General features: G+C 39.6%; 1 protein-coding gene across 1 annotated transcript in view; it reads right to left on the bottom strand.

Annotated features, from left to right (window-relative positions):
- Positions 1-20,430, bottom strand: part of LOC117496699 (carbohydrate sulfotransferase 8-like) — a 228,138-nt gene extending 207,708 nt beyond the window's left edge. Inside the window, exon 1 of the mRNA XM_034148430.1 lies at positions 20,087-20,430. The gene's annotated coding sequence lies outside the window, so the exon portion shown is untranslated. The remainder of the gene's footprint in view (positions 1-20,086) is intronic.
- Positions 20,431-22,547: the final 2,117 nt, after the last annotated feature.

The following is a 22,547-nucleotide window of genomic DNA, read 5'->3' as shown; positions in this document are numbered from 1 at the left end:
GATCTTAATCAGTAAAATGTCCAGGCTGCCTTACATGCAGGATTAGAATAGAATACTTTATTGTCATTATACAGGTATACAATGAGATGAGTAGAGCTACTCCATTTTTTAAGGTGCCATCAAAAATACACAAACCAACAAGAGACGTACAACATTCAGGAGGAGACAACACACTCTATTACGGTAAAGCAGAGTTATGATAAATGAGTATAATCAATGTTCCTGGCCCACCCTGCTGTATTGTAACCTGCTTTAATATCTTAATGGCTTCATTTGCCAAAGCATAATTGCCTCACAATCTTGTAAGGAGCTGATTTACACTTAATGCAGTTGTTAAATGTTATGGCTGTATAAATAGATAATTATTCTTATTAAGGGCACAGAGAGTTTACTTCTCACAGTCATTTTGAACACATCCCTGAGCTTACAGTCGGACACTAATGCTGTAATCCTAAATCTTGAATATGAATAGCCACCCTACATTAAAATGTAAACCAAGGCACTTACAGTATGTTGAGAGAATAATATTACGCTGCTTAATGCGCTATACAGCAGGTGTATATCACAAGAGGACGCAAGAAGTGAATAGCACTGGATAAGTTAAACAACATGGCTGGAAACTAATGGCTCGTATCAAACTTTAATTCCGTTTTTCACAATCTGGTAGGCACAGTTCTTCATCCTGGCAGGAATCCACTTTCACAAAGCATGCTTGGCCGCAAATATTCAACAAAATCTGCCTACAGTTAACTGCCTCTGCCTCCAGTTTGTCAAACGGCAAGAGGTCAGTGGACAAATGTAGGCAGAATCACTTATTTAAAGCAGTGTTCCTTTTATATTTAAATACCAAAGTAATTCTCTGCATACCAAATATGAGAGAGATCGAAACTAAATGAAATGTCTGTTTACTTGTTTCTTGTTCTAATATGTGTCCTTGTTGATGTTGCAAGAAATATTTCAGACTTGATTTGACAATAAAGTGTTATCGTATTGTACCATATTTTATCGTATTGTAGCGTATTGTAGCATATTGTAGTGTATTGTAGTGTATTGTAATGTATTGTAATGTATTGTAGTGTATTGTAATGTATTGTAGCATATTGTAGTGTATTGTAGCATATTGTAGTGTATTGTAGTGTATTGTAGTGTATTGTAATGTATTGTAGCATATTGTAGCATATTGTAGCGTATTGTTGTCACAAGCGAGCTGAGAACCAAAATGCAACACACGGGAAACCAGGGATAGTCGGTAACCAGCTTCATTCAAGGCAATAGGCTGGACGATAGTAGGCAAAGGGCTGGTCGGGGACAGGCAAGGGTTCCAGGAGAAAGCAAGACGGGAGTCGCAGGTACAGACCGGGTCAGGGAGCAGGCGAGGCAGAATAGTCCGGGTACAGGCAGGGTCAGGAAACAGGCGAGGCAGGCTGGTCAGGGACAGGCAGGGTCGAAACCGGGAGAGCAATCTGGAAGGTAATGCGGGAAAGACTGGCATGCTGCAAAGTACGATCTGGCACTGAGGTGAAAGTGAAGTGGGCCTATATACTAATGGAGCTGATGGGTGTAACAGAGTGAGAGAGAGAGACAGGGTGTGACTACCAGGTGACTAAGGAATGTTAATGCAGAAAATAGGTGAGTGAGAAAGCAGACTGTGACAATTGTAGTGTATTGTAGTGTATTGTAGCATATTGTAGTGTATTGTAGCATAGTGTAGTGTATTGTAGCATATTGTAGCATAGTGTAGCATATTGTAGTGTATTGTAGTGTATTGTAATGTATTGTAGTGTATTGTAGTGTATTGTAGTGTATTGTAGCATAGTGTAGCATATTGTAGTGTATTGTAGTGTATTGTAATGTATTGTAGTGTATTGTAGCATATTGTAGTGTATTGTAGCATAGTGTAGCATATTGTAGTGTATTGTAGTGTATTGTAATGTATTGTAGTGTATTGTAGTAATGTATTGTAGCATATTGTAGTGTATTGTAGCATATTGTAGCATAGTGTAGCATATTGTAGTGTATTGTAGTGTATTGTAATGTATTGTAGTGTATTGTAGCATATTGTAGTGTATTGTAGCATATTGTAGCATATTGTAGCATATTGTAGTGTATTGTAGTGTATTGTAGCATATTGTAGCATATTGTAGCATATTGTAGTGTATTGTAGTGTATTGTAGCATATTGCAGCGTATTGTAGCGTATTGTAGTGTATTGTAGTGTATTGTAGCATATTGTAGCGTATTGTAGTGTATTGTAATGTATTGTAGCGTATTGTAGCATATTGTAGTGTATAGCATATTGTAATGTAGTGTAGCATATTGTAATGTATTGTAGCGTATTGTAGTGTATTGTAGCATAATTCTTCGTACTGTATCACATCATATCATATATTTTTATTGTATCCTTTCGTAGTAATGTATCATGGTATATCGTATTGTTTGAAATCGTATCATTTTGTATTGTATCGTATAGTTTAGTATCTGATCGTATTGTATTGTATTGCATTGGATTGCATTGTATTGCATCATATCGTATCATATTGTATCTTATTGTATCGGATCATATCGGAAAACAGGCCGTTTTGTTTGAGTTAGAAAGCTCCTTTAAACCTTTAAATAGACCTTTTTATTCCAGAAAAGGCGACCCAAAGATTGTTTTGGTCCAGATAGGAAAACATAAAATAACAAGTCTGCATTTGATTGCAGGCCATTCTCTCCTGAATCAAAGTTCAAAGCTGTAATCAGTAATTACAGTAATACTCAGAGACTTTTTAACTTTAGTATTCCCCTGGCACCCACCAGCTGTGAGTCTGATACAAGCACAATGAAGCAACATTTAGTCATTTGCAAATGATCTGTGATTTGCCAGTTTAAGAAGGAATGGTGTTAAAACACATGGTATCTTCAATCAGTACAAAGAGAATGTCACCATGGAGTTAAAAAAGCTAGACAGCCTATTTCAAAGAGCTTATTAAGGGAGTATCAAAGCCTCAAATCTAAAACGTAAAATATCCAAAACGTAAGCTTGTTGGGTAAAAACGTTGCAGACCTTTTTTAAGAAAAACTTTTAGTAACTGTTTATATTAAGGTACACATATTCACGATCAACTAGCTGTTAATTAACATGCATATTAGCAGTATATTGGCTCTTTATTAGTCATTATAAAACACTTATTAATGCCTTATTCTACATGACCATATTCTACAAGTACTAGGTCATTAGTTGAGAGTTTTTCCTCAATAACCCTCTAATTAGTGATTATTTATTGCAAGTAAGGAAGTTGTTGTACATGAGTTTGGGTCTTAATATGCTCTGCTCAATATGGGCCTAATAAGGCAGCAGTACCACAAGAATAGTAATTCTCCCATAATAACACCTAACACATATGATCTATTCTTATGTAACAAGACATGAAACTACAAGTGTTAATTGTGTCAAAGTAACTTAAAATGTAGTATTTTCTAACTCAGAATATGTTTACTAATAAGCTAGTAGTTTGGCTCTAATATGCATGTTAATTAACAACTACTTGATGGTGAGTATGTGTAACTTAATCTAAAGTGTTACCAACTTTTATATGATCTTATATAAATTGCAAACTACTTGTTTTTCAGCCCATGTGAACTGAAGGTTCAACAGGTACTCAGTATAAAATATGACAACTGGTGGCAACATGAGCTTCTGGAAGATCAAAGTGGCTGGATTGAAGGCTTCAAGCGTCACCTTCAATACTCCCACCCTGCCCCCCCACCCCTAAAAAAATCCTTTAATCTTCAGTCACCATATATATATATACTGCCTCCCTGCGAGCAGATGAGTGGAAATAGACACCGATGTGATTTTCCATGCAGGGAAATCAGGTAAGTGCACTCATTAGTCATACGAGGCTTCCTGCAGGGTCAGAGAGGGCAGGGATTGTGGGTAATTAAATGTGGTAAATGAAACACTAATTGAATGAGCGACCCACTGCCTCTGGTTCTTGTTTAATCATATGGAGAAGAAGATGAGAAAAAAAAATGTGGATTCATTTTCTTTCACGAGGTGGGATGTAATTATGCCGCCGCTCAAATTGATCACTTAACAATAAACATTAAATAACAATCTAAGTGGATGTTTTGGTATTGACTCTATTTAAGACGGGAAACTCAGCGGTTGAATGATAAACAGCTTGGAGGTAATTCACCCTAAAGTGAGAAAACCTGTAAACTATTGATAATAAAAAACTTTTATTTTAATGATATCCTTGCTTTTGGGGGTTTTCCCTTTCTTATAGTGTGTTATATAGGTTGTTATGCAAGTAAATGGTCTGCAAAGTTTCTCTCTCACACGCCCCACCCTAGTGCTCCAACACATTGTGCGTCGTGATAGGCTAAGGGGCGGGACATCTCTAAGAGGTTGACCTATCACAACAGAGCCGGCCAGCTAACCAATCAGAGCAGACTGGACTCTGGTTTCAGACAGAGGGTGAAAAGAGGTGCTGCAGCACAGGCAGTATGAGAAAAATAAAGAGCTTTTTGAACATTAAAGCATGGAGACATGTCCCAGGAGAGACACTACATACAAATATGAATCTGAAAATGATCAGAATATATCCTAATTAAATAGGGAAAACAGTGCATATGGACACTAAGTATCATGCCATTTTTGTATTACTAATTACTCTGTATTACTAACATTGCACAATGTGAACAGATTATTGGAAAGGCATTGCTGTATGTTTTATTATATTATATGATATTTTAAATCGACATATATATATAAGATCTATTAAATGTGGTGAAACTAAAAACTAAACGATTTAGGAAAATAGGTTGTGGTTCAGGTAAAATTAAGTATTGGATGTAGTTATGCATGTCACGTACATGAGGTCGTCTCCTGTTTTACATAGCCGCCTCACGGTCAGACAAAATCAACGGATTTTTAAGGTGAAAAGCAATTTAACTAAATTTGAATATGCACTTAATTATTTCCATTATTGCCATTGTTGCATGATGATCGCTTCTTTTATAAGGAGCAGTCTGAAGTGGGTGCTGATTCGAAGTTTTTGGTATTTTTCTAAGACATTGTGTGTGGATATGAAACTTTATGTGGCGCGGATTAAAAAGGATTTAATCATCAAACCTTTCAAACTTTGTGAACCCTTGCATATACAATACTTTAACATTTGATTTTCCCACTTCAAGACATAGAAAAGGTATTATTTAATTTACTGTAAAATTGCATTGATTCCCTTATTGCTGTTTTTGCCTGATTGCTCTGAAAGGGAACAATCAACCCTCTTCAGCCCATCCACAGAGTGAATTAAGACGTAGCTGCTGCAGCCAGAAAGACCGGGATGTGTTGCCAAGTCTTTTCTGACAAGCTCAGGTAAAATAAATTACTTTAATTAAGTTGGGCTGCTACACTCCTGGCATTATAGATCAGCACCCTGGCACCATGTGTGGATCCAGAGGAGATGTTAAGAGCCACAGTGGACCAGAGTTTGGCAGAAAGCAGAGATGGCAAAAGTACACACATCCTTTACTCAAGTAGAAGAACAGATACTCGTGTTTAAAAATGCTCTGGTAAAAGTAGAAGTACTGACTAAACTTCTTTACTCAAGTAAAAGTAAAGAAGTATGGGCTTTGAAATGTACTTAAGTAAAAAGTACCCATAACTCCCAGCTGTTTTAAAGAGTACCTGACCTCCCTTTATATTAATAGAACAATAATGTCATTGTTAGCTAATGAATGTTTCCATGCTGAACAACGGCAACATGACAACGTTTTCATTGGTCCCTCTTCTTTAGTGAAGACCAGGAAATGATGGATACACGGATCGTGTTCAAATCAATAGGCACGCAATGACTCTAAATAATAATGATCACGCCACCAAACACACATTCAAACTAAAGGAACCAGCCTGTTTGGAAAATGTAAGAAGTAGAAAGTTCAGTTATTTGTGTTAAAAATGTAAGAAGTAAAAGTCAAAAGTCGTCAGAAAGAAGTGGAGTAAAGTACTGATACCAGAAAAATGTACTTAAGTACAGTAATTAAGTATTTGTAATCCCCTACTTCCCACCTCTGGCAGGAAGCACTCTCCTGCCCTTGGTTGTGGATATTCCCCCGGCACCATGCTGTCTTCAGACTTAAAGTCACCTTGTCGGGCTGAAAGATCAGGCTGCTCCTCACCCCTCAGTTTATTTGAGGCCAATCCATATCCTCCTCACCTGCTTCTCCTCAACCTTTGTCTTATTTTCAGCTCCAAAGATGAACGAGTGTTGTCACTGTTCTGTGAGTATACTACACTGGCAATAAGAATATAAGAAATACTGGCATCACAAGCCAACCCCGGAGCATCTGTGTCCCAAATAACTTCTGCTTTCATTCCCCAATTCATCAGCCTGATCTCCAGTCCAGGTGGCGGGGAAAAGTCAACCGCTCATTTTTAACTTGTGCACTTTGGACCTGGCACACTGCACTTTGCTGCACCCGATGAACGTGATTTATAGATGGCGAGATTTTCATCTTCAACTTCTGATTCACTTCCCCAAAATTCAACAACAACTACTAAACTGTACACCACAGGCAGAGTCACACATTTAAATAACATTTCAAAACATCTGCTTAATATGAAGCCAGGCATGGGTTTAATTGGGTCTCTATTGTCTCTCCTGTTGTTTGGTAACACTTAACAATACAGTGAGTGAGGAACGACCTGATCATTAATGAATCAGATATTATTAGGTCCTGTATTACAAAAATAGGCAATGTTTTCAAAACATATTTGTGTCTTTCACCTTCGAAATTCCACCAACAAACGTCAAATTCAGCCAGTTAAATGCCTACAGTCTTTTTCACAAAACATCTCTTATTACAGGAAACAATTTAGGGTAAGATCTAACTACTTGGGTTGGCAATCAGCTTCAATTTAAGGAATATATGTTTTAATTTGTTAGTTTTTTGGGTGTTTTATTGTTATTATTATTAATATGAATGTATTTGTTTATATACATACAGTAAATATATATATTTCCCTTCACATAAAACATTTTCGTCTTAAGGTATATGATAAGGCATGTTTCTTGGTCTTGTATTTATTAATGTTTTTCTCCCAAAAAAATGATTGTATTTTGAACAAAATATATCCAATTCTCCTGCGCATGTCCAACAACACGTTTCAAATTCAGCTTGTTACATATATATATGGGCAAACTAAGTTACTCATTAAAAACAATAAGACTATGAAGTCAAGTTACTTTGGCATATTTATTTGACAAATACATTAATTCTAGTTTTACACAGGGCTAAAAAACTGTTCCTGTGTCAAAGTCCAGCATTTTTGTCCCTGCACATACTTGAGTGCTTCTTTGTTCACAATGACGTGAAATACATAAATATTGTTAAAATGATATTTACCAAAAACATCACATTTCCCTTCATAGGAACAGATTCAAAATGTGCGTTGAAAAAGCCTGAAATGGTAGATAATAATGTAATAATCGTACCTGAGATGATATATTAATGATATCAATATTGGTTTGATCCCTACTTATTGTTTGTCTACTTATGGAAATCATTTCATTTCAAACCTTTATTTATCCAGATTGTCCCTTGAGATCATAGATCTCTTTTTCAAGGGAGACCTGAAAAAGAGATCTATGATCTCAAGGGACAATCTGGATAAATATAAAATGTCTTCAAAAATATGTTATTTTCTATAAATATTGATTACGTGATTTCCTTTTCAGAGCTCCCTTACAAACAGCAGCATGATAGCAGCCATTGTGATGATTTCATTGGCAATGACAAACACGCTTCTTATTTGATTTCCTCTGGGCTGCTGTACTGTATCAGTGTCACACACACACACACACACACACACACACACACACACACACACACACACACACACACACACACACACACACACACACACACACACACACACACACACACACACACACACACACACACACACACACCTCTCCTCACTCTCTCTCTCGTTGTCCTCTCTCTCCCTCCAGCCTCTCACATAACAAGATGAACACTTTCACTTTCACTCCTTCCTCACAATCCTCCTCTAATCCTCCCAGGGAAGTGACTCATATTACACTATTCTTCACTTTAATGCACTTTAATAGTATTAATATCTCCTTTTTTGCCTCTCCGGCTACAATAAACACCCCTTACATCTTAAGAAAGCCGCTTAGGAGGACCAGTTGTGAGTGTACCGAACAGAAACCTACCGCGGGTGAAAGGCATCATTGTTAGAGAGTAATCTGATTTATTTTTATACATTGGCACCAGCCTGGCTCAGCATGGCACATGGTGTACTGTAAACAGACACTGAGGGTGTGTGTGTGTGTGTGTGTGTGTGTGTGTGTGTGTGTGTGTGTGTGTGTGTGTGCGTGGTGTGTGTGTGTGTGTGCGTGTGCGTGTGCGCGTGCATGTGTGTGTGTGTGTGTGTGTGTCTGTGTGTGTGTATGTGTGTGTGTGAGAGAGAGAATGAAAGAGAGTATGAGCTTTATTCAATATATTGATTTCGTTTTTTACAGTAACAGATTGATAGTTGATATTTTTTATTCAATATAAATCTGGGATCAATGTTTTTAAGACAGATTTCAACACACACAAAAATAAAATATTGGAAATTAATTCAATAAAATTACAAAACATGAGAAACGATCAAATGTATTTGGATTGAAGCTATGTGGAAGCAATAAGAAAACATATTTTTGCCACAGCAGTAGTGGATAAAAGCTTATATATATATGTTTGTATTACTGCATTGATGGAGGTTCCAAGTTAGCTTAGCAGAGACTAGCTAAAAAAGTTGATTTTTATTAGCCAAGCTACCGTCTACGGCGAACAGAATATCTTTGCTCCAGCCTGGCTCAGTGTGGCACTTGGTGTACTGTAAACAGACACTGAGTGTGTGTGTGTGTGTGTGTGTGTGTGTGTGTGTGTGTGTGTGTGTGTGTGTGTGTGTGTGTGTGTGTGTGTGTGTGTGAGAGAGAATGAAAGAGAAAAATACCTTTATTCAATATATGATTTAGTTTAAGAGAAACAGATTGACAGTTGATATTTTGTATTTAATGTTAATCTGAGATCAATGTTTTTAAGACAGACATACAACATGTATAAAACAAAATAATGTAAGTGAATTCAATGAAATAACAAAAAATGAACAATTATCAAGTTGCTTGTGATTGAAGCAATAAGAAAACACCTTTTGGCAGTAACAGTCTTTTTTTTATTATAACTACATGGATGGAGGTTCCAAGTTAACTTAGCAGAGACTAACAAGCAAAAAGAGTGTGTGTGTGTGTGTGTGTGTGTGTGTGTGTGTGTGCGTGCGTGCGTGCGTGCGTGCGTGCGTGCGTGTGTGTGTGTGTGATTGAAGCTATGTGGAAGCAATAAGAAAACATATTCTGCAACAATAGTGGATAAAAGCTCATATATTTGTTTAAATCACTGCATAGATGGAGGTTCCAAGTTAGCTTAGCAAGTTAAAAAAGTTGATTCTAGTGAGCCAAGCCACCGTCTACGGCTAACAGAATATCTTTGCACCAGCCTGGCGCAGCGTGGCTCCTGGTGTCCTGTAAACAGACACTGAGGGAACGATGACGAGGAACAGCAGCTCCCTGTGGTCCTTCCTCTCTNTATCTATTCTCGTCTCTCGTATCTCTCCTCTCTCTCTCTCTCTCTCTCTCTCTCTCTCTGTGTGTGGAGGAGGATTCAGAAACAGGAAGAAGACGAGGCCCGGCCACCTTCTGTTTGTCCCATGCTGTCGCTGCAGTGACGGCCAAGGTCAGCTCAGGGAAGACCGAAGGAGATAAAGACTCACAACATGTTTAAACCACCCTGCCGCCCTTTTTTTTTTTTTTTGCAGGAAAGAGAATCCTGCTGCTGAATTATTCAATGGGTCTCCCCCACCCTAAATAACAGCCGGCAAGCATTGTTTGACATCCCGAATGAATAATTAAGGAGTGACCTTTTGTTCCCTTTAGAGGTGAAGGTAGCACCATTCGTTGTGGGAGAGGCTGTGAGACAATGTGAAGGTGCTGAGCAGAATTCAAAGACACACTGATGCAAAAAGAGACACACCGTGTTCTTTTGGGATGCGTTCAAATACCAAGATATGTTCACGTCTGTGTTGATTCCTGAAGCTCAGCCTGAAGACGTGTTTTTGTCTCCATACTGTACTTCTCTGTGGTTTGTTCCTGACACATCACAGGCGGTGTGTGCGAGAGTCAACAGGCTGCAGTCAGCTCTGTGAATCAGAAATGATTTATTAACAGGAAGTCAATCCCAGATCAGCTGCTACCGTTTGATGGCGCTCCAATGCATCATGGTCCATTTCCTGTTTGTGTGTTTCAAATCTGTGTCCAAAATGTAAAATATGATAGAAATGATAACACATTGTACTTTTCACTGGCATTATATCCGTGTTATTAAGTGATGGGTAACCCTTAACATTTAGGGACTACTGACCTGTACCCTGGGAAAATAAACAACGTTTTAGTTATTTGTAAATCGTGTGAAACAGAAACGAACAGATCACAAGAGAAAGTACATTTTCTGTTCTGCCTTTATGGCAATTATGAAAGGGTGTTATCTAAAAATGCAGAATGGAATTGGATTCTTTTGACTAGTTTATCCCATTAACTAGATGTTCTCTTTAAAAAACACTAAACAAAACAGAAACAGAACATGATTATATGAAGGCTTTAGGAATACATTGATTGAATAAGTCATGAAAATAGGAATAATAGAATAAACTAGCCGTTAGATGTTAGGATCATAGTTAAGCAACACCTTTCGCAGCTTAAAAGAGGCCGTTGTAAATATCCTATGAGTATTTTTTATTCACAAAAGCAGTAAAACTGAAAATGTGTGTGTGTGTGTGTGTCTGTGTGTGTGTGTGTGTGTGTGTGTGTGTGTGTGGTTTGTGTGTGTCTGTGTGTGTGTGTGTCTGTGTGTGTGTGTGTGTGTGTGTGTGTGTGTGTGTGTGTGTCTGTGTGTGTGTGTGTGTGTGTGTGTGTGTGTTGTGTGTGTGTGTGTGTCTGTGTGTGTGTGTGTATGTGTGTGTGTGTGTGTGTGTGTGTGTGTGTGTCTGTGTGTGTCTGTGTGTTTTTGTGTGTGTCTGTGTGTGTTTGTGTGTGTGAGAGCTTGATTTTGCAAAACGGGTGCTTTATTCAACATATGGATGTCTTTCTTTTGTAACCACAGTAACAAAGTGATATTTGATATTTTGTAATCCATGTAAATCTGATCAATGTTTTTACTACAGTGGTATAACATTTCACCACACTTGAAGAAAAAGAACGGACATTATTTAAAGGGGACCTATCATGCAAAATGCACTTTTGTACGTCTTTTATACATGAATATGTGTCCCCGGTGTTCCAGGGAACTCACCAAGTGTCAGAAAACACAACCCTCTCTATTTTCCTCCATACCCAAATCTCTAAAAAAGGGGCTGCAACGGATCTGATACAGACTGATCCAGATTTGAACACTGTCCTGACGTCAGGACAGTGGCGCTACGGCTATTGGGCCAACTCCACCAATCAGGAGGAGACAGCCACGGCCATGCCGTTCGAAAGCGCTGGAGACGCTGTAGTACATATGCCAGGCCAGTAGGTGGTGCTGTTCTCACAGAATCAGCCCTTGCTAAAACAGAGCTAGAAATTGTCAAATTGAGCAAAATGAGGCATGGCTAAAATGCATGATCTGTTTGGTATTTTGAAAAAAAAAAAGTATAAATATGCCTTATATAGGTATGGTCCTACACTATATTATTCAAATATAGCATGATAGGTCCACTTTAAATGGAATGACAAAACATTATGAGCTATAATCAAATTGCTTGTTATTGAAGTGGATGCCATAGTAGCTGGTACTTGTTTTTTAAAGTAGTGCGTTGATGGAGGCTTGAAGTTAGCTTAGCAGACACTAGCAAGTTGTGTGTGGACCAGATGTCGTCTTTTTTACACGACAGCCGGCAAAACCATGCCGAGAGTGCACCACTATGTATAACACAGCAGTTTCCCCGCCTCCATTGAGGTGGTAATATCTGCAGTGGAAAATTAAATAGAGAAATGGACCTGTTGCCAAAAGTGAGTCGAGTGGAACAAAGTCATGCAGGCATAATATTCAATACATTAGCAAAAGTGATGCTGTTTGGTGTTTTGTTTCAGTCTTTATTTTGGACTACAGCAGGCAGCTTTTTACCGGGGGAAAGTCACTGCTCGCTATCTGCTCAGCACACTGCACACAGACACCGTGGGAGACAGGCTTCAGAACATAGTGGAGCATTTAACTGCTCGTTCCCCGAGGAGAAGGTAGACCAGAAACAAAGTGAATATTTGACAGGTGGCCAAATGAAGGAAAACATTGCTCCATAACTGCTGCATGTGTAAAATAGCACCCAACAAGTTCTCCATATAGCAACTTAAAAAGTGACAATATGTTTATGTTGGGAACTTATACTTGTGCAAAAAATGTACTTAGATAAATAGAAAAAGTAGGTCAGTCAGAAATGTACTTAGTATTCAGACATTACTGTTACAAATCATGCATACTTTTCATTAAATGTCTAAATGAACAAAACCGAGCCCTTGTGTCCAAACCAACAGCAAATCATTTTTCTCTACGACGGCGCTTTTCAGCCTCTGCATAAAACAACCTTCCTGTATGGTCCCGCTATAATAACCAGACAAGAGGATTATCCTCATACAATTAAATTAAAATGGCAGACAATGGCTTAAACAAAATCTATATGGACACCACGGCCGGTGCAAGAAGCATTAATAATGCCACGTAAAGTAAATAACCTCCTTCATAGAATCAACAGCAGAATAAAACCAGCAAAGCATGTAACACAAGTCCAGCAGCATAACTACTGGCATAAAAGCAAAAAGAGAGCGTGCACAGGTTCTGCACAGCGGTCAGGGAGTGTGTTGGTGAGCAGGTGAGTCTGAATGACGTGCAGAGAGATGTCCCGCCCACAAACTGCATGCATAATATAAGCAGTCCACTCAGCCTCTCTGTCCCTCTGTGCTGCTTAAAGTTCAAGAGTTGTTACCTGAGGAGTGTTTTAATCTTAAGTGCTTTAACATGTGGTGAGGAAAAGTGGGACAACATGACATACTCAAAGTCAAAGTCAAATGACCTGTCATTAAAGCTTCAAAGGTTTTTTTATGAGAGACAGTATAAGAGAAAAAGCATCATATGTTTTAATTAACTAGAGAGAATATGAAAATGTCTAAAGTTGCTGTTGTTGTGTTAAGGTTTATGTTCATCTTAATTGCAGTACACACCAACTGTTTAAACAGACATACTATGAATGGTTGTTATGTCATAGAGTGAATATGTGTTTATGTTTAATCAATACATTCTCAATAAAAGATGCCGGATGTCTTTATTGATGTTCTGCTTTCTCAGGCTGTGACACAGAACATATCAAGAGACAGGTCAACATTGTTGTAGAAATGAAAATAACACCAGACTAATCCTTGAGAAACACTCTTTTCTTCTCTTGTATACACAACTTGTTTGCAGATAATAGTCCTAATATTGTATTGGATCCAGTCAATACTTCACTGGTTCTCCAGAACGGGTTATCTGTGAGGTCCCTCCACAATGTGAGCAAAGCAGAGCTGCAGTGCTCCCGCAGAGACACTCAGGAGAGTGCTGCACAGATTCCTGCTCTAAGTAGAGAGAGGAAGAGAGATTGGGTGCTGAAGACAGACCATATTTATAGCCAGGGATAGGAATAATTCATGGTGATCAAAGTGCAGATCATGCTCCATCCCATCAGAGAGCCGATGTGGCAGAATGAGAAGAGCAGGCTTTCTCTCTAGCGGCTTCCCAGATGGAAACAGTGAGGCAAAGTTAACTCTGTGAAGCCGACGTCACGTGCTCTGCGTTGTTCTCAGGTGGCTTCACGTTAGAAGGAGAACGACGCCTCGAAGACGCAACACGCAGAAGAAGAAGAAGAGGGTCCCATATGTAACACATGTTGTTAAGCGAGGAGTGGATGCCTGAGATCACAGTGGGGGGCCATCTGCTGGACAGCGTGTGACACAATACAGCTGCACGTCACATGTAGGGGGGCTATTTCTATAACACTAAAAAAGGAGGACACTCTGGGATTATGTTCCAGTTGTCATCCTGGCTTCACTGCATCCTGCAAACTCAAAACACATCTCCAGGCATCTTACGAAAAGATGCTCAAAGTCAAGATGCACCTGTTTTGATTGTTGCTTTGCTGCTAGCATGTCTGCTAACGTCTACATGGCAACGACAACATGCAAAAAGCATTCCATTCGTCCTTTCTGCTATTTGTTACGAATCCATGCTCATTCTGAATGAAATCAAGTCTTTCTGCAGCTAAACCTACCGCTAACTAGATGACTCATGAGCTAGCTCGTTAGCTACTCTGCGCCACAGTGCCATGATGGTGACCTTAAGAAGCGCACGGCTAGTTTGGTTACATTTTTAACCAATAAAATACAAGATGCTTATTTGACACTGCTTTTAGCCAATCATGTGAAGCACCACAAGCCTGTGTATCGTTGCACGTAGCTTATTTTTTTTTAAATTATACATAAAGTATGGTATGTGTAAAGTCTCCAAAGGATGATACATGAGCAGGGTGACTCTAGTCACATGGCTCCTGAACAACAATATGCATACATTAGATCCAAACCCCGGGTCTGACTGAATGAATAAAAAGCTGCCACACTATTTCTGTCTGAGGTATAACACCTGTTTACCTGTTTACCTGTTTACTTGTTTACTATGTGTTTCATTCTCCATGCAGCTTTGATTTACTGCTTACAATTATCAGTGAATGCCACAGTCAGCATTAAGACCACACATGTGTGCACCCTGCTCCCCTTCCCACACACACACACACACACACACACACACACACACACACACACACACACACACACACACACACACACACACACACACACACACACACACACACACACACACACACACACACACACACACACACACACACACACAAGCCCACCATGCCAGTTTCTCTCATTTAATTTTCTCTCCCCCCTCATACACTCATTTTCCCAGGGACACACACACACTCTCTCCTAGTCCATGCTTTCTCTGCACACACACACACACAAACACACACACACACACACACAGATGCCTGCGTCTTCCAGTTTCATTTTTCTCTCCCCACCCACATGCGCCTGTTTCTTTCTCTCGTTCATTTTCTGCATCTCCAAGCCTTTCTGCATCCCTGTCACTCCTTCAACAAGGATCGCACACACAAACCCACACACACACACACACAATCACACACAATCACAACACACACACACACACACACACACACACACACACACACAAATCACACACACACACACACAATCACAATCACACACAATCACACCACACATACACACACACACACACACGCACATACATACAAACTCCTTCATCTTGTCTTTTATTTCTTCTCCCTCCCACACTCTTCCTTTCACTGCTTTCATGCACGCTCACACACACACACACACACACACTCACACACGCTCTCACACACACACACACACACACACACACACACACACACACGCTCACACACACACACACACCACACACACACACACACACACACACACACTCACACGCGCTCTCTCACACACACACACACCACACACACACACACACACACACACACACACACACACACACACACACACACACACACACACACACACACACACACCACACACACACACACACACACACACACACACACACACACACAGGCGCCTATTTCAATCGCTCTCTCTCACTCCTTCAACACAAACTCATACACAGGCTTCGGGGAGTAATGGATTACATGTGACGACATAAAGTCATCAGGATACATAAAGAAGGTATTTGTTGACAATTACATTTGAAAAGATTACACGTCACTAACCCTTAAGTAAAACACATATTGTTATTTATTTCTTTTGTTTCTATTTGCATTGCATTTGATATTGAGGTTATCCAAAATGAATGTAAAGTAATCCGGATACATGACTTTTATATTTTGATACACAGATTTTGATATACTGATTAGATTCTTTGACCTGTAACTAGTTGTTGTAACAGATGACATGTTGAAAGTATCCCTCCCACCCCTGCTCATACATAAACCTCTCCTTCTCTCCTTTTCTTTGTACTATCTCTCTCAGCACGTCTTCCTCCCACGATCACGTACGCACTACCGGCCGTCCAGCTTCCCCTGCTCCCAGCTGGGCTTGGACAGCACTCTTCCTCTGGCCTCTCCGGGCCATCTGGAGTGCAATGTCCCCGCTCCGCTGGTCCCCTGCCAGCCGCTGAGCCTCCACGGACCAACGCAGCGTCTTCAAGCACAATTTGTACGCGTCAAAGCTCTGCTGTGTGTCCAGTGACCCAGCTCAGTGAAGGCATTGAGTCCCGCGTTCCCCCACCTCAAAGGAGCCTCATTCTGCTTTGATGACACCTGCGCTCCGCATCTCTCCGGACGGAGGATGATGGCACAGTAATTGATTGAAGCCACAGAGAAACCTTACTTGCAATTATAGCTTTGTTTGTGATCTTGGAGAGAGTTTGTTTTTCACATGAGTAGTGAATATCAAAACCCTGGCACACTGTAGCCTTTACAGCAAGCTGAACCAAATCAATAGTGATTGATACTGTAACTTTATATCTGTTGTCAATCTTGGATACACACGCTGCTGGTTTCAGGAGGTTCTAATACAATGTCCCAGAGATAAATAAAACTGCTTATATATACTGCGTAGAGATGCCCCGCCCCTTAGCCTATCACGTACAATGTGTTGGAGCGCTTGCAAACGAAGTATGAAGAATACATAATGATGTCACTATATAGGAAGTAAACAAAGGAGAAAACTCCCTCTCACACAGGGATTTCAGCCTTTGCAGACCATTTACATGCACTAAAACCTATACAACACACTACAGGAAAGGGGAAACCCTGAAATGCATAATAGGGCTCCTTTAATATTATATAGGGTGTCAAATACGGGTTTGTTTTGAGCCAAATTACATTACATTACACTTCATTTAGCGCAGGGGGGTCAAACTCAATTTAGCGCAGGGGCACATCAGCATTATGGTTGCACTCTAACTATATAAATATACATATATAAATATATAATATATGTAAAATGATGTGTTATCTTACATTATTGCCTCTGAATTGGATTATTATCGGAGAGGGTATAATGACTTCATAATTAACTACGTCTGAAAGCAGAAGTCTGGGGAAAATAATTGCAACTAATTGCAAGTCTCTTCAGTGCGCATGTCACAAAATGAGATGCATTGTGGGACATGTAGTATATGGGCAATGTGCTTCTTTAAAGTGGCACGTAACTGTATAATAAACTTATTCTATTCTTTGCAAGCTCTTGAGGCTCTTTCATAAAATGAAGTCGCGGGCCGTATTTGGCCCCCGGGCCTTGAGTTTGACACCCCTGATTTAGCTGATGCTTTTATCTAAAGTGATTACCAATAAGTGAAATAAACCTTGACAATATAAACTCAGAAGAGCAAGACACCTGCAGGTACATTAGCTTCAATAAGCCATGCCTCTGTAAGTGCATGTGCATTAGTCTCAATTGACCGACATCTTTTCAGTACTACAACTATTTTCCCTTTTTAGCTTGTGCAAACCAATCACAGCTTGTAGCACCGCAGCGCACTAGAGCTATGACTTAAAGACTGAAATACAAATATACAGAATCTATTTCAACACATAAGACAAAATTAATGTGGCTTTGAAATGAAGTCGTGCCTTTTGAAATTGATCCTAATTGACTGTAAGTCATTCAGCCAGTTTCCCACCTCAAAGGGGCCTTGTTCGGCTTTGATGACACCCACGCTGCCTCTCAGCTCGACAGGGTGATTAATTAAAGCAAGTAAAACACAGTAGTCGCAATTACAGCACTGTTTAAGATCTTCTACATCTAAACAATCTTTAAACTGACCACCAACACACAGAGTGAACGTGCAAGGGCAAGGGAAAGCAAGGAGTAATTGTTGTTTTCGCTGCACACTCCAAATCTCCAAACTGTATGTAATTGTGATTCCTTTAGACAACTCTCTGGAAACACATTAAGTTTTAAAGTCACCACAACTCTTAAGGTTGTGTTCAAGATGCTTGGGCAACATCATTTGCGCTCCAAAAGTGGCATAACCCAAAATACAAGCCTGAGGCGAGTTAGCGCGCAGTTGCTATTTTTAAAATCCTTTAAACACACAGATCCTTTGTGACACCCGCTCTCAACAACACACACACACAACACACACACACACACACACACACACACACACACACACACACACACACACACACACACACACACACACACACACACACACACACACACACACACACACACACACACACACACACACACACACACACACACACACACACACACACACACACACACACACACGATTCTCTGATTGAACTCCAGCCACAGGTTTGGAGAAAATAATCATCATCAATTACAAAGTTGTTGTTTTTTAAGACACTGAGCATAAATTGATTTTGGAATCCAGGAATTGGAAACTACTAGGGGAGTTGTACCATAGTGACGTGTGCTGCATAAAGTAATCAGACACAGCAAAGTGACCAACACAAAAAGCATAACATAGCGCACACATTGCAATGCACACAGCACTGTTAAAACATGCAATATGCTTTATTAGCATCTAACAGAAACCACATAAATCTCTCATTGTCACCCCAACAATAAATCAGTCCTTTAACTGGGAAACAAACTGCAGCAGCAGCAGCAGTCAGCAAACAGTAAGTAGTAATATGCTTAACCTTGCAATGACCCTGTAGTCCTTTCTTACATGAATACAAAGCAAATAAACTCTGTATAATCCACATACAAGCATTTAGGGACAAGACAAGCACTGCATTCATTTTAAAACTTTGGAGCAATAAGGTTTGAAAGCCAAAGTATGAAGGAACACTTGTCAGCTGATTGAACCCCAAATGGTGTTTTTAAAACGTAGTAATGCCAGTGCAATGTGCAACATACTTTGTCGATACTTTTTAGCCTCTACAACAGTAAGCTGAACAAAATCAAAAGTGATTGATACCGCAACTTTAGTCAATCTTTAAGATGTCAACAAAGGAGATCAAACTCAGAAATAAAACACATTGCACAGAAACAATACAGACACACACTTCTGGCTTTAAGAGGCTCTAATACAGTATCTCAAAGACAGGAATAAAACAGCTTGTCTGTACAGTGAAACACATCACATTGGACTCAAAAAGACAAGCACTGCATTCATATTCCAACTTTGGTGCGAGAAGGTTTGAAAGCCAGAACAAAAAGGATTATTTTCCAGCTGATTGAACCCCAAATGGTATTTCTAGAACTTGATAACGGCAGTGAAATCAACAGGCAATGTGTGACATCAATACTTTTTAACTGTAGCCTTTACAGCAAGCTGAACAAAATCAATAGTGATTGATACTGTAACTTTATATCTGTTGTCAATCTTTAGGATGTCAACCGATGAGATCCAACTCCCAAAAACTCATGGACACACACACGCTGCTGGTTTCAGGAGGTTCTAATACAATGTCCCAGAGATATGAATAAAACTGCTTATATGTACAGTAAAACACATCGCAATGGACTCACCTAAAAGCATTTAGGGAAAAGACAAGCGCTGCATTTGTTCTCAAACTTTGGTGCAAAACGATTTGAAAGCCAGAACAAGAAGGACCATTTTTTTGCCGATTGAACCCCAAAAACTTGATAATGGCAGTGGAATCAACAGGCAATGTGTGACATATGAGGGTCAATACTTCTTAACTGCAGCCTTTACATTAAGTTGAACAAAACCAATACTGAACTGATACAGTAACTTTGTATCTTCAGTGTGTAAGATACCAATACAGGATCAAACTCTGGAGTAAAACACATGGAAACACTCAGCACAGAAACAACAGACACTGGGCTTTAGGAGGCGATATGCAGACACGGGGATGAAACAGCTTATCTGTACAGTGAAACACATCGCATTGGACTCACCTTACAGCCAAATGAAGCACGAAGTGAGAGCCCCTCTTCACTAGTTGATCAGCTAAGTCTCTCTGCGTGTTTCAGCACCACGGACAGCGCGTTCTCCTCTCTTGTTATACGGAAATGATGAAGCGCTGTCGCCGTGCAAACCGAGAAGAAAAAATATCAAGTTTGATGCCACCCCGTAGATTCTCTGGCTGGAGAAAACATGCCTCGCCTGATGCTTGCAGAAAAGCCCGATCACAATGCCTCTCGCTCGGTACTCCTCACATCTTTGCGCATCCCCGAAAGAGTCTCCCAGGACCGGAGAGTCTGCCTCCAGGCTGCACAACACAGGGACTTTTATCACTGGCTTATCGTGCTATCGGATCTTCATTGGCACGGCTCTCTTTGTCTCCAAGGCGATGCTGATACTGATACTGATAGAGATCAGATGAGTGAGTTTCCTCCCTCCCGCGGATCCAGGAGGAGTGTCCCCCTCGGTCTGAGTTCATTAAAGACTCCTCTAATATGGATGAGCTCCGTGAAACATCGTTATTATAGCAAGTCTTTTATATCACGTGCACTACCGTGACGATCCACATGCCCCTTTATCGGAGATATTCTAACGTCATTATGATTAATTATGAATTAGGGATTATATATGATTTAGGAGACAGTGCCGCTGTAGGAGTGGGCGGGGTGTTTATGAATGTGTGTGTTTGTGTGTGACTTTTTACCAGTTGGCAGGGCGCAACAGCTCAATTGAGGACATAATTGGTGTCTCCAATTTGTTTCCACTTGAGCTGCTTGAAGTAAAAGGATGCATGCTTTCATCTTTGGCTCTGGTAAATGTGCATGGCTGGTATTACCTGTCTGTCTCTCCTCTTTGACTTTGTCCTATCATGTATTGCTTTTATTAAATACATGTGGATAGTCTTCTTAAGCTAAATAAGGAACACATTAATAAAAAACCTTTAGAACTATACAATTCAACTTTATTATCGTATTTACACCATTGTATATAGTGTATGTTATATATTGTAGTACAATATGCACACTTGACCTCTTTATTCCCCTTTTTTATATACATGTATTTATTTCAAATATTTATATTGCACCTTAGACCTTTTTATTATATGTTTTTATAACTATAACAAAAAAATGTTTATTCTAAAATAAAGACACTGTCACAAAATCCAGTTTCCTCTCTGGATTAAATAAATGATTAAATATGATAGATGATACTGAAATGGTTTGTCTTCTTGGATCGAAAGGGACCTTTATGGTTAAATAAGGGATACATTAAATATGAAATAAGTCAAATCAGGGATAGGAAGTTAGGGCGGCACTATCTGAAGTCTCAGAAAGTCCCAAATGGTGTGCGTGTGTGTGTGTGTGGGAATGTTTTATGATTTCTAATTTTATATTCAAACTCTGATGTCAGACTGCATTTGGCAGACTACTCCAGCTCAGCTGTTCCAGTCCAATACGTTTAGTTTCCAGAGATAGAAGGAGACACAACAGATGTGAGAGTCCACCTGCTGCAAGCTCTATGCCTCAGAAAAGCATCTCAGTGTACAGTGTACCATTGATTGTATTGGGATTGGGATTGTATTGATATCAAAGTGCCACTTCCACTTATTGACCTCACCACATTGGGCTGGTTTCAATGTGACCGCCTGCAGCCAGAGAACAGCCGTCAGCCTCAGAGAAACGCACACACAGTAAGCTGTTTAATCTTGCACTGATTTGTAATAAAGGATTTTCTCATAAAAGAAAAAGGATGCATATTTGGAACAAAGAATAGAGCTTTAATGAAAAGAGAAAAAGCCCTGTGGGAGGGATATCAAAATCCAGTGGATGTGCATAATTCATCTTAGACTATTCTATACTATTCTCAGTATTAGTCCTCTGCACTGCAGGAGGGAGCTGCTTCACTTGGATCTGTACTAAGGCAGTATGTTTGTCAGGTGTGTTTCCTAAGTGACAGCTTGTACAAGAAAAACCAACATTTAAAACCCGTGGGAAAGTCTATCGCAGATACTGGAGAGGAGACTGATTTAAATCTCCAACTGCAAGCATGCTCATTTATCTGGCACCAGCTATTGGAGTTGGTCTAATTTAATGTAATGTTGAATTCTTATGCATTATTATTATTATTATTATTATTATTATTATTATTCTAACCTGCGATTTAAGATTCAAAGGCATTTTTTTTTTTCATATGCACAATAGCTGCATTGTAGTTGTGGTAATACAACTCATAAGTGTCATGCTCCTCTTACAATGCAACATACATTACACTTAAGACATGAAAACAAAAATAGTGCAAGAAGAAATTGAAATGAAAGTGTTGCTGTTCAACCATCACTGTGTTTCAAGGCTCATGTACCAGACTGTAAACGATGTCCAAATGAATATTGCATGTTGTTTCATGTCACTGTGTTATTGTCTCATCTCAGGGTGTGGCTCCTGAAACACCGAGTCT

This window comes from Trematomus bernacchii, unplaced genomic scaffold (genome assembly GCF_902827165.1).
Source record: "Trematomus bernacchii unplaced genomic scaffold, fTreBer1.1, whole genome shotgun sequence".
NCBI classification, from domain to species: domain Eukaryota; kingdom Metazoa; phylum Chordata; class Actinopteri; order Perciformes; family Nototheniidae; genus Trematomus; species Trematomus bernacchii.
Note: the sequence above shows the minus strand (reverse complement) of the source record. Positions and strands in the feature narration are given on the sequence as shown.